Source organism: Gossypium arboreum, chromosome 12, assembly GCF_025698485.1.
Source record: "Gossypium arboreum isolate Shixiya-1 chromosome 12, ASM2569848v2, whole genome shotgun sequence".
NCBI classification, from domain to species: Eukaryota; Viridiplantae; Streptophyta; class Magnoliopsida; order Malvales; family Malvaceae; genus Gossypium; species Gossypium arboreum.
The window spans coordinates 96,335,074-96,348,100 of record NC_069081.1 but is presented as its reverse complement, the minus strand read 5'-3'; positions in this window follow the sequence as shown (position 1 = coordinate 96,348,100).

Below are 13,027 nucleotides of genomic sequence, written 5' to 3'. Positions count from 1 at the left end.
GTTCAATAGGGACTAAAATGCACAAATTTTGAAATTTGTGGTAGAAATGAGAAATGAGAGGTCCTAAAAGGATTATAGTGGAAATGAATTGAAAATATGAGTTCTAGATTGAAAGTTATGTTAGTCCTAGTTTTAAGGAGTAAATTGAATAAATTGTAAATGTTACTTAAATTTGCAATTGAGTATGAGTTTGTTTGTAAATTGATGATTTGATGTGTTTATGTTAATTCGTAGACAACGTTGACCTGTATTCATTGAAAAAGAAAAGAAAAGATAAAGTCATTGATGAATAACTCGGAGTTTACGATTTGTATTTCTATAATCGAAACCATCTCAATTGTTGCATTCATAAACTGCATTGTATGGTAAGATCATAAGGTGAGCTGAAAATGATAAAAATGAATTGGATTGACTTGATATTGATTAATTGTTTATGATTGGGACTAAATTGAATAGTTTTGAAATATCAAATATTGTTAGAAATGTGAGATGAAGTCTATATTTTGGTTAATTATGTTGTTGCGTGAACAATGATCGGTTAATGAGACTACGATAAGAAATTGAGAATTTGGCTTACAAAATGAAATTGAGAAATGGTTCAAGCAAGGTCGGGTATAATTGGCATGCCAGAGGATAAAAAGTGTTCAGGGTTATACGACTACATGTCGAGGAGTGTTTGACATGTCCATTTTTCGATTATATCAACCAATGCGAGGCACAACTATTTCTTGGTTATATCGACCAACGCTGGGCACATCTTACTACGGATTTATTCGATAGGCACTGGGTGCCAAACTGGTATGATGGTTGGATTTGCATAACTGTCCGAGTCTGAGTCAAGTTAATAGGGAGTTAAAAATGTGGATCGAGATAATGAATTATGAAAAGAATTTGTATGAAAATCAATTGTGTTATTTGATATTGAAAGCTCAGAAATGAATTGAGAAATATGGCATTATATTATTGAAATATCGATTACAAAATAAAATGTATTAATATAATGATATTTAAAGGATATATGCACCTTATGTTCTTCATATCATTGTTTTGTATGTTTTAATTATGATTTAATATTCAGATTATAGAAATACCACTGAGTTCATACTTAACGTGCAATTTTGTTTTTCGTGCGCAGGTTAGGTTTTGATTGAGTACGCTTATTGCTATCAGCATCCAACAGTAAATCCCAAACTCAACAAGTGGTGATGTTCTTATTAGTTTAATGGCATGTACCTAAAGGAGTCTATTATTCATGTTTTGCTAAGATTTAAAAATGATTTGGTATTTTGATGTGGATTGTATATATGTTAATGTTGGTAAAAATCTTGGTGATGGATTGAATTATGTGCATGCTTAATGATGTTCTTGGTATGTGGATTTGGTAAGTGGTATGCTTTTAAGTTTTAATGGATAGTTTAGAAATGTGGAATGACCTATTTTAGGTAAATCTATTGAAGTATTAAGGCACGAATTTATCTTGATAGTTGGAAGAATTGAGGATTACCAAAACTTTAAATTGTTATATGCTTTGTATTTGAGTTAAGCTTAAGATGTAGTAGAATGAAATAGTTTGATTGAGCTTGAATGTTGAAATGGGATGTAGGTGGTAAATTTGACCCAAATTTGTATAGAATTGTGATAGCCCGTTTTCAGTAAAATCGGAACAGTGGTTTCGAGACCACTAATCCGAGTTCAGAAGGAAAATTATTTTAATAATATTGCATGGTCTGCATTATAATAGGAATGTTGTATGAATATTTCGTTAAGAAAATTTTACCGATTACATGTTTCATTGATAAAAGGACCAAATTGCATGAAATGTAAATGTTTAGTTCTAGTAGCTCTAAGTATCAAATAGCTATGGAATTCAAAATTAGAGGTCCTTTTATGGTAAATAGACCATTAAGAGGAGTTAGTAAGATAAGTATGATGATCCATCTATGGAAAATTAAATAAAGAAAAGGATAAAATTGAAAAGATGAAAAATAATTAAAAATAAAATAAAATATCATCATTTATCATATTTCCTAAAATCAAAAGACATGGAAACCCTAGTTTAGAGCTTGAAGACAGAAAAGCTTACTTTGGCTCAATTAGGTGAGTATTCAAGTCCCGTTTTAGTAATTTTTATGTTTCTGAGATCGTAATAGCTTAATTTAGCTATCTTGGGGATTAATTTGCAAAGTTATCAAAGTACTAGCGTAACATCCCGATTTTGGGCTTAGTCGAAACAGTGGTTTCGGGACCACAAATCCAATAAGGAAATTTTCATTTTTATTATATTTTTATGGTCTACGATTTCACGGAATGATTTCGTGAAAATTTCGTTTGAAAATTTCGACGTTTGGTCACTCAATTTAGTAAAAAGGACTAAATTGTAAAAAGTGAAAAAGTTGAGTTTTACATATTAGAGGTGTCTAATTGTCATGAAATTTTAAATGGGAGGTCCTTAAGTGATAATTAAACCATTGTATAACTTGTTGGACAAAAATGGCCTTGGTTGGGTAAATTTTGAAATAATAGTAAAAATAGCATTTTGGTCATTTAGGGGTAAAATGAATTAAAAGACAAATTTTAAATCCCAAATGTGTCCCTTTCTTCTTGCTACAGCAGAATGTACCAAGAGCAGCCATGTTTAGCGTTTGGCCAGGCTTTCAAGCTAGCTTAATAGTAAGTGATTCCAAGCTCCGTTTTTAATGTTCTATGTATTTTTGAAATCCCGGTAACATGATCTGCTCATTTCTACCATTATTTTGAGCTAGGATTTATGTTTAAAAATTTACCCATGAATGATATGCATGTATTTTGATGTTTAATGGTAGAATATGAAGCTTGAAATTGTGTTAAACAACTTTTGCTAAGCGATTTTAAGTGAAAACGAGTAAAACGACATAATCGGTAAAAATACCTAATGTTCATAAGTACATGTTAGAGTGAGAATTTGATGTTGATATAGAAGGGAAAAATGATCAGAATGTCATAAAACATAAGAAAATAAGAAGAAGTTTAATTTCCGAACCTTAGGGCAAAAGTGCAAATACGCAAAAGTTTAGGGGTCAAAATGAAAATTTGTAAAAATATGATTTTTAGACCCATATGAATAGAGTGACTAATTATTAGGCTAAATTTGATATTATAGATCAAGGAAATCAAGATTTGGGTTTAAATCAGGAAAATACAAGGTTATGGACTAGAGTGGTAAATTGCCATTTCTGAATCCAAGGTAAGTTCGCGTGATTTAATAAGCCTATTATTCATGTTATTATTGATATACATGAAATATAATTTGTTATAATTGTATTGAATTTGATGTTAATAGAAATTTGATGGAATATGATATTTAAAAGAAATAGGTGATTACCGAGAATATGAGATCTTGCATATGATTGTCCTGTTTGCATGAGTGGTTGTGCTAAGAGATAGCACAGGTACGTACTTGAAACTCATGAGTACATGTTTAACATGTGAAATGAAATGGACTTGTGAAGAGAGTGCAAATGAAATAAGTTTTAGTATTGTTCAATTAATGGACACAAACGGTGATTTGTGGTTGATGAATTGAGATTAAATGAGGAACTCTCGGTTGAAACTTCGGAATGAAAAAACGTGGTGCTAAGTGGATATACCACGATTACACATATTGATACATGTAATGTGGTGCTAAGTGGATATGCCACGGTTACATATATTGAGTCATTAACGTGGTGCTAAGAGGATATACCATGGTTAAACATGTAACGTGATGCTAAGTGAATATGCCACGGTTACATATATTGATTCATTAACGTGGTGCTAAGTGGATATGCCACGGTTACATATATTGATTCATTAATGTGGTGCTAAGTGGATATACCACGGTTAAACATGTAACGTGGTGCTAAGTGGATATGCCATGGTTATACATGTTAATTTGAAAAGTGGTGCTAAGTGCGTATGCCACAATTACATGTTAGCCCAATAGTGTGGATCTATGTGCTAAAACCACCGGATATTATTACTTTCCGAAGTGTTCACCGGGAGAAACAAGTTTGCTAAATGAAATTTAACGTGAAAAAAAAAAATGTGGGATAATACCGAAATATGAATATATGAGTTTTAAATTATGAGTTAGATATGTGATTGAATTTTTGATAAGATGAATATGGATAAGTATTATCTTGAAAGTTGATAATAAGAAATTTTAGTGAAGGAATGAAATTTGGGATAAACAGTCTAAAATAGCAGCAGGGGAGTGACTTTGAAAAATCACCAAAAATAGTAAAAGTTGAACTAGAAGGGGAATGAGATATAGAATTAAATCTTATTGAATCTATTTTCATATAAAAGAAACAGAGCAAACAAAGGAATTCTGTATTTTGAGATATTTATATTTTTGTAAGACTGGTTCAGACTGATTTCGTGATCCCATATTCTGAATTGTAAAAAACATTAAAAATTTTAAAAAACTATTTAAGGAACATAATTTATATGGTTGGATTTATTATTAAATTTATTTTCAGAAGAAAGAAACGAGAACCTCATTTAAATTTGGTAGCTAAAGATAATTAAATTTTAGTGAAGAGTGGTCGAAGCTGTCAAACAGCAAAACAGGGGAGAATTTAAATAATAAATTGTACTTATTGGCTGGACCAAAAATTCTGAAAAATTTTATGGTAGAAATATATATGAGTCTAGTTTTTCATAAAATTTACGGATATTAATTTGGAGTTTTGTAGCTCCAGATATAAATGATTTAGTGACTGTGACTCAAGAAAATAGCTTAACCAGAACATGTGTAAATGTACAATTGGGATAGTTTTACTATGGAAAGGATGTTAGTAAATTGCTTATTATTTTCATGCGAGCTTACTAAGCGTAAAGCTTACCCCCTCCTTTCTATTTCTTTTAGTGTTGTCAGGTTAACTCGGGGTTGGAGATCGTCGGAGGCAGCATCACACTATAAAGCCAACACCTTGACAGTATAAACACATATGCTAGAATTATCAAGTGAGTGGCATGTAAAGGGACCTAGTTTTATAACATGTGTTATTATAATTTGGTCAAATATATTAGTCTTTAGTGAGCTAATGATTCTGTTATGTCTGATATTGGTGATGTGCATATGCTTGTTTGCCATGCATGGTTGGTAATATGTTATGTGTTGTTGTAAGAATGCCATGCTTGTGTCTTGATTGTGAGTATATAATTACTCAAATATGCCATGTCAATTGCTATGAAAATGTATAAGTGTATGTAGGTAATTAAAGGTGACAATTGGCTTGGAAAATAGCCTTGAAATTGACCACACGGCCCAATCCACACGGGTGTGTAACTCTCCGAAGCAAGAAAATTAGTTAAGTTGCCCAAAGATTTTCAAAGTTCTTGGTTTAGTCCCGAACCACCCCAATGTATGTTATAGGTTTCGAAGACCTATATAAGGGACGATATGCATGTGTTCGAGATGTTTTAATTTTTGGTGAAATTTTGTGGCCCAGTTTTGCATGTTGTGAATGTTTAAGTCTGGTAACGTCTCGAATCATGTCCCGACGTTGGATGCAGGTGAGGGGTGTTACATTTAGGGTTTTGCCATTGATGAATATAGTTGAATTATGAAGTTTTGTGGTAGAAAATGAAAGGTTGTTGATGGATAAATAACTTTTATAAAGGGAATTTTGATGAAATTATGATTTATTAAAGGCTCTTTATAGGCTTCCTAATTAATGGCTCTTGGAGCTTCCCAATATAGCTCACTTGAACTTCCCGATATATAACTATCTGGAGTTTCTTGATTAATGGCTCTTCGAAGCTACTCGTTATTGGCTCACATGAGCTTCTTATTACATAGCTCGGATAAGCTTCCCGTTACATGGCTCACATGAGCTTCCCGTTATATGGCTTAAGAGAGAGCTTCCCGTTTAACTACTCGTATGAGCATTCCCGAATATGAATTGACGGATTACAGTTTTGTACACTTCAAGTGTACTACCTGTGTATTCATCGATATTTCAAATAAATTCCATGAGCAAAGTTCTGACATGGAATAATCTGAACTTGAGATGGAATGTATATGTTATATGAACATATGATGTGGAAAACATATGTATATGAAATTGTTAAGTGATGAGCTCATCCTTGTTTCTTGATATCCATATGAAGTACATGACTAACATGTTTCTTGAGATTATATGTGTTTAGACAAATTGTCAAATTTCTTTGGATAAATATTTGTATGCTTACCTTATGTGTGAAATAATAGTAAGTAAAATTTCATGTTATACGAACTTACTAAGCATTAAATGCTTACTCTATTTTATTTCCTCTATTTTATAGTAATTCAGAAGCTCGTTAGGTTAGAGGCTTGGCAAAGATATCATTACACTATCCATCAGCTCATTTCGGTATATATAGTAATTACATTTTGGTTATAATGGCATGTATAGGCTAAAAGTGGTCATGGATGGTATGTATGTGTTTGGTTGAAATTAGTCATTTGGTATGGCTTGTAATTGGTATGTTTTGATATGTAAAAAGTGGTCTTAATATGTTGATGTGTGTTTGAAATGGATAAATGATGGAAATTGTATAGGCATGTTGATGATTGGTTTGTGATAGTATAAATTTGGTAAAATATGCCCATATGTATGTATGGTTGTTTTATATATTGGTTTGTGAAAGTGTTGAAGTGTTTATGTAGATGGAATACAAATTGGGTGAGAAATAAGGCTTGGAAATGGTCTTATTTTGTCCACACGGATAGAGACACGAGCCTGTCTCCCCTGCACCTTGATAAAATTTTGAGATTTTGTGAAAAGTTTTCTAAGTACTTGGTTTAGTCCCTACTTGATTCTAATGTATGTTCTGGGCTTTGAGGGCTCATGAATAATTTTTTACATGAATGTTAAATATTATGAAATATTTGTATTTGATTTGTAAATTTCGGTAATGCTCTGTAACCCTATTCTGGCAACAGATATAGGTTAGGGGTGTTACAAGAATGTTACAAATGAAAATGTGTGGAATTGGTAATCAGAGTCTAGTTACTAGCATATGTATAGTTGATGGAAAAAGGGAAGAGAATTATACCTAATATGCCATGATGTTTGAGGTAAATTTGGAGACATATTAAGATTTTGATCAAGTTAATCTTTTAGTTTGGTTGTGAGTTGATGGATTTGTAATTGTGAATTGTGATGTTATGTTATATGCTTGAATATAGATTTATATGGTAGGTTTGAGGTGTTTAATATTATCATTGGAAAATGTTTTGTATATAAGCATGAAATGGAAACTTTAAAAGGTGATATTGACAATTTCTGCACAAAAGTATTGATACATTGGCACTAGGTATTGATACTTGACCATATGAACAGTTTTCTAAAACAAACAGAATGTTAAAACGGTATCGAAATTTAATTATGTATCAATAATTTACAAAAAGTATAGATACCAAGAAATTAAATATCGATACCTTTGTTTTGTAAAACAAATAGGTTCACATTTTGGTATCGATACCAAATAATGTATCGATACAGTATTGGTACTAAGTAATTAAGTATGATACCAACTCTAAAAATTTGAGATTTTACAATTCAGTCTTATTTCATGCTCGGACTTCACAATTAGGCCCTTGTATGTTCAATTTACTGGATTTGGAATGAATGTGTATTTATAATTGTATGTTTTGAATATAAGTACGAATTAATTGACGATAGTTGCTCCGACGACAAATGTGATATCCTGTTATTTAGATCCGACGATCAGGTCGGGTAATAGGGTATTACAGATGTTTTGTATTATGCCAAGAGATTTGCAAACAATATCGACAAGGTTAATTTTAGTGAAGCTGCTAGAATTGTTAAAGGACCAAGATGGGTGCATTGGTCTAAACCCCTATAGGTTCTTTCACTCTAAATATGAACAAGGCGATAAGATTAAGATTTGCTTCGGCAAGAGGTAATCAAGGATGAAAATAGGGACTGGGTGTGAGGCTTTACAATGAATATTGGCGTGACAGATAGCTTACAAGCAAAACTTTGGGATGTTCATGAGGGAATGTGAATTGCAAGAGGGTTAGACATTCAATGTCTAATTATTGAATTGGACGTAATGATAGTGGTGAAATTTCTTCAGCATTTTTATATTTTTTCTCATCCTTTATACACACATTTAATTAACTACTAGAATTGGATTAATGAAGGTTTAGTGTCAAAAGTGTGCCATATTTTTCGAGAAGGCAATAAATGTGCCAATCACTTAGATACTCTTGAACAACATCTCGAGATTGAGTTCTTTCTTTTCAATGACCCCCCATAGTTTAATTCCCTTACTGCCAATTGATGTTTGTGGGAAGGGTGAATTAAGGTTTTAATCCTTATGTCTTATAATTTAGTCCTTATGTACCAAAAAATAATAATAATATTTTATGTTTATTTTTAAGAATATTTAAAATTTTAAAATATTAATCGAAATTCTATAATTTTCAATATTACTAAACATATATATTTATATTCAATCATGATGCGAGCATCAACCTCCAATTTCAGACACATGAACGTGATGAGTTAGGCTTTCCTCAACACCCAATTACTTCCTCTAAGTGCAAATAATTTAGAGCCCAATTGAATGTATTGGTCCAAATGTTCATAACAAGAGGATTTCAAGAAAGTGATTTTGAGAGCTTAAACATTCAAAACTCCATTTTGAGGCAGATTTGGCCCATTGATGCAAACTCAAAATTGAATTTGATTGAAAGATGTTTTTAAGCTTGGAAATGTTAAAGTATTAAAGTGAGTAGCCCAAATATACACTCCTTTGAATACCACACTATTTGAAGCTTATTTGGATCACTTGAAAACTTAGTTGCTTTATTCTATTTTATTTTTTTGGTCTAATTTTTCAATAGTCTAATTAAGAAGATTATTTTTAAAACCAAGTTAATTTGTTTTCTTGTAAACTTGGTCAATGCACAACAACCATAAAGATGGTCAAATTCATTAGTCTTGTATTTTCGATGGGTTTGGATGGGTGGTTAGTATAAAATAGCAATGGTGGTGAGATTAGATACTGTAGCGATACTGTGGCATGAGACAAAAAGTAAGCTAAACGCATCGTACCTCACCCAATCGCCCATCCAAACACACCCTAAGTTTATTAAAAAGTAAGAGTTACCTTTTATAGTTGTCCACATTTTTAGGCTACATTTTAGGGATTTGTTTTTTTTTTATTTTAGCCATTAATATTTTTTAGGCTAGTTTATAGGAATTTTTTTTTTTTCAGCTTCTTCTTGTATCAAAAGGGGTAGTCACCCCTATAAAGGGCATCCAACTTTGATTTGAATAAAAATACTCTTTGAGTTATTCTCATTTACAAGAAATCTTTATTGTTTCTTTTAGAAGAGTTTTCAACTCAATCTTCTTCGAGATTGTTGGTGGGAGTTATTTACCCTTTAGTTTGCCAAGTTATCTAACTTGGAAGGTCGATTGAAACCATTACTGGAGTTTATTAAAGCTTGTTCTTCATATGATTTCATTGGATTTTTTTTTCTCATCTCGCAATCATCATTTTTATCACCCTTCCATCTCCATCTCTCTTTATTTGTTCTTATCTTTTAATTTTAGATTTGACCTCATCTTTTTGAAAAACAAGATTTTGACTTTTCTTCCTAAAAAATTAATTAAACATTGGTTAAATCTATCTCCTTTTCTTTCAATGTCCTTCTTTTCAAATCTGTTTTATTTTCATTCTTTTTAATAATTTGTTTGTTTAATTTTTAAATTGATTCTAAACATTTCGACCAATTTGATATCAATCCATTTTCTACTCTCTATCAAATCATATAATGAATTATTAATACAATTTATTATTTTAACAAGATTGTTTAATATTATAATTTTATTTTAATGATAAATTTTAACACTAAAAATAATTTTAAATTTTAATCTTAATATTTTATTGAAAAAATTATAGTAATATTTTTATTATAAATATATATTACAATTTATAAATATTTTATACTATAAAATATAAATATTTTAATAATACAAATATGACTATTTATTTAAATCCTATTTAATTTTATTTATCTCTTTTAGCTCCAATTTATATCTAAACTGCTATTATATATACTATAAGTAACTTCAAATTAAGTTTTAATTAGATATTGATTATTATTAAGTCTATATAAGATATTATTTATTATAAAATAAAATAAAATGTAATTGTTAAAGGAAAATGGTTTTATAATATGTTGTAACAAATATATTTATGTTGTGTTTGTTTTACTAAAATTAATTTCAAAAATTATTTCAAGACAATTTGTCAAGTAACGAAAAATATTTTCGAAAATTGTTTTCAGTGGAACAAAAACAACAACTTGTTAGTATTGAAGGATAGAGGATAAATAAAGCTACTAGTTCTCCATTTACCATTGAGATTGGAAATTATTTTTCACCTCAAATCATGATTTTATGCCAAAAGCAATGATAAACAAGATGTTTTTCAAACCAAATCATTTATAACTTTTGGCTTTTGTAAAAGTGCTTTTAGTTGAAATTAGTTTATTATCATTATTAAAGGAGTTCAATGTACCTTTTACATTACAACATCATGATTAAAATAAATATTTTATTTTTTTCAAAAAGTAATTTTTTTACAATAATGATAAACATTGTCAAACTTTTCAAAAATACTTTTTAAATATAGTTTTTAACCTCAACGATAAAACTGGCTCAAAGTTACTTGTTTTTGGGCAAGAGAAAATGCCTTGAGGATTGGATATACTATTATAAAAAACTTGAACAAAGTGAATATCTAGCAGCATGACTAGATTTGTTAATAGGCTAGGTAACTTGTCTAGGCTTGTCCAAAATTGGGAGGGTTTGGATAAAAATATTAGAGTTCATTACAGTATAGGTTGGGCTCAAATATTCAAAATCCGGGCCTAACCCATTTTAAATTTATGATATTTTATATTATGTTATTTTATATATTAATGTAATTTAAACATATGAAAAAATAAATCTATAGTAAATATATAATACTACTCTAATATAAACATTAAAATAATGTTAAGATGATTATATAAAAATTTAATATATAAAATTATTAAAACATTAAATGTTATATTAATATAATATAAATAATTTTAAAAAATTAAAAAATAATATGGGCGGGCTCAAAATGAGCTTGGGTTAGTCTTTTGCAAATATAGCTGAGCTTAGAAAAATTTTAAGTCCTATATTTCGGGTCGGGCTTGGGCAAGCATAAAATATATTAATATCATGCTTAAACCTAGCCTGAACTTGACCCAACCCTACCCATAAACACCTCTAGACACGACTAGAGAAAATTTACAAATACAAATAATAAAGTCTTTACAATAAAAAAAAGGTAAATTACACCAACAGTCACTCCACTTTGGAGTAGCTGACAAAACAGTCACCTAAGTTTTATTTTAATCACTCAACTTTAGAAAAATAACAAAACAATCATTTTAACCATTTTCTGTTATAGATATAATGGAAAAGTGACATATCATTTAACGGAGGGTTAGCTGTCATTTAAACAGTCCCATAGCCCTAGTTGGGCAGCAGAAAATAAGAAAAGACAAAAAAAAGGAGAGGAGAAGAAGAAGAAGAAGGAATTGACATACCCTAGCTACGACGATTTTGTTCCTCCAATGTGGAGCCACTACTTCGTTCGTTGCTATCTGTTGAATCTCTGTCCATTTTTTTCTTCTCTTCTTCTCTTCTCTTTTTCTTTTTTCTTAATTCTAGTCACCATCGTTCATGGCATTCTCTGGCCAACTGTCATCACCAAATGGCTCCTCTTTGCCTCTTCTCATATTTCATTTCAGATTTCCCAATAGGCCTTCAAAATCTCAAGATTAAAACCTTAAAGCTTCGAACAAGGATTCAACAAATCTTCTCCATCCACTATCTAATCACCACCATATTCTGGCCACAGCTTTTCTTCGATCAACCATGACTCTTGACCACTCGGATCATCAAACTGGTGGCTTGAGTTCTCCAACCCACAAAACCCGAAATGGGTGTGAGTTTCTTCTCTTTTGATTCTCTTCTTTTTTAGTTTTTTTTTAACTTCTCTCTTTTGATGCAGGCCAATTTGGGATCTTGTTCTTTTTTTGCTGATTTGATTTGGATGATTGCTATTTGGTATTTTTGTTTTTGCTGATTTTTGTTATTTTGTCGTCAATTTTGATTTGAAGCTTCATAACATCGCCACAAGCAAGAGTTTTGACCAAACCGATGCTAATGAATGGGCTGTGATGGGATCTCCCTTGACGTTAGCCTAAGCAATCGTTTTGATGCCAACCTCAACTTTTCGTCGCCGATTTTCAATTTTCACTACCGTGGAAAAAAATCAAGCTTCATGGTTGCCAAGAGCTTTTCCATGTTTCGTCTGCCAAAATTTTTTTTTCCATTCTGAGCACTAGTTTTAGGTAAATTTTGGGTTAATTCCATGTCAATCTGCCATGTCAGCTATTTAGGTTAATTGAGTTTCCAACGTGGCAAGTTAACTGACTACATCAGTTAGTTAACTTGCCACATTAATGGTCCCATTAAGACAGTAACGAAAAATGTTAATAAGTGACTGATTTGTCACTTTTTGATAACGTTAGTGATTGTTTTATTATTTTTCTAAATTTGAGTGACTGAAATGAAACCTATGTAACTGTTTTGTCAGCTACCCCAAAGTTGAGTAGCTGTTGGTGTAATTTACCCTAAAAAAAAAAAAGAAAAAATTAACAATCATACTGTAGGATTGAATTGATTGAATTAACTAAACTAAATGATCAAATTGGTCTTTTAATTAGCTCATTATTGTAGTTCCAACAACCTTTTATTGTAATAAGCGTCACCACTTACCAATGTAATTAATCACGCCACTTTTTGTGGATAAAAAAATATATATTTAAAATATTTTTATTATATTAAAAAAATAACTATGAGGTTTATTATGCTTTAACTTGATTGGTATCGATATTGTTATCAATATAGGAGGACGTGGATTCAAATGCGCTTAAACG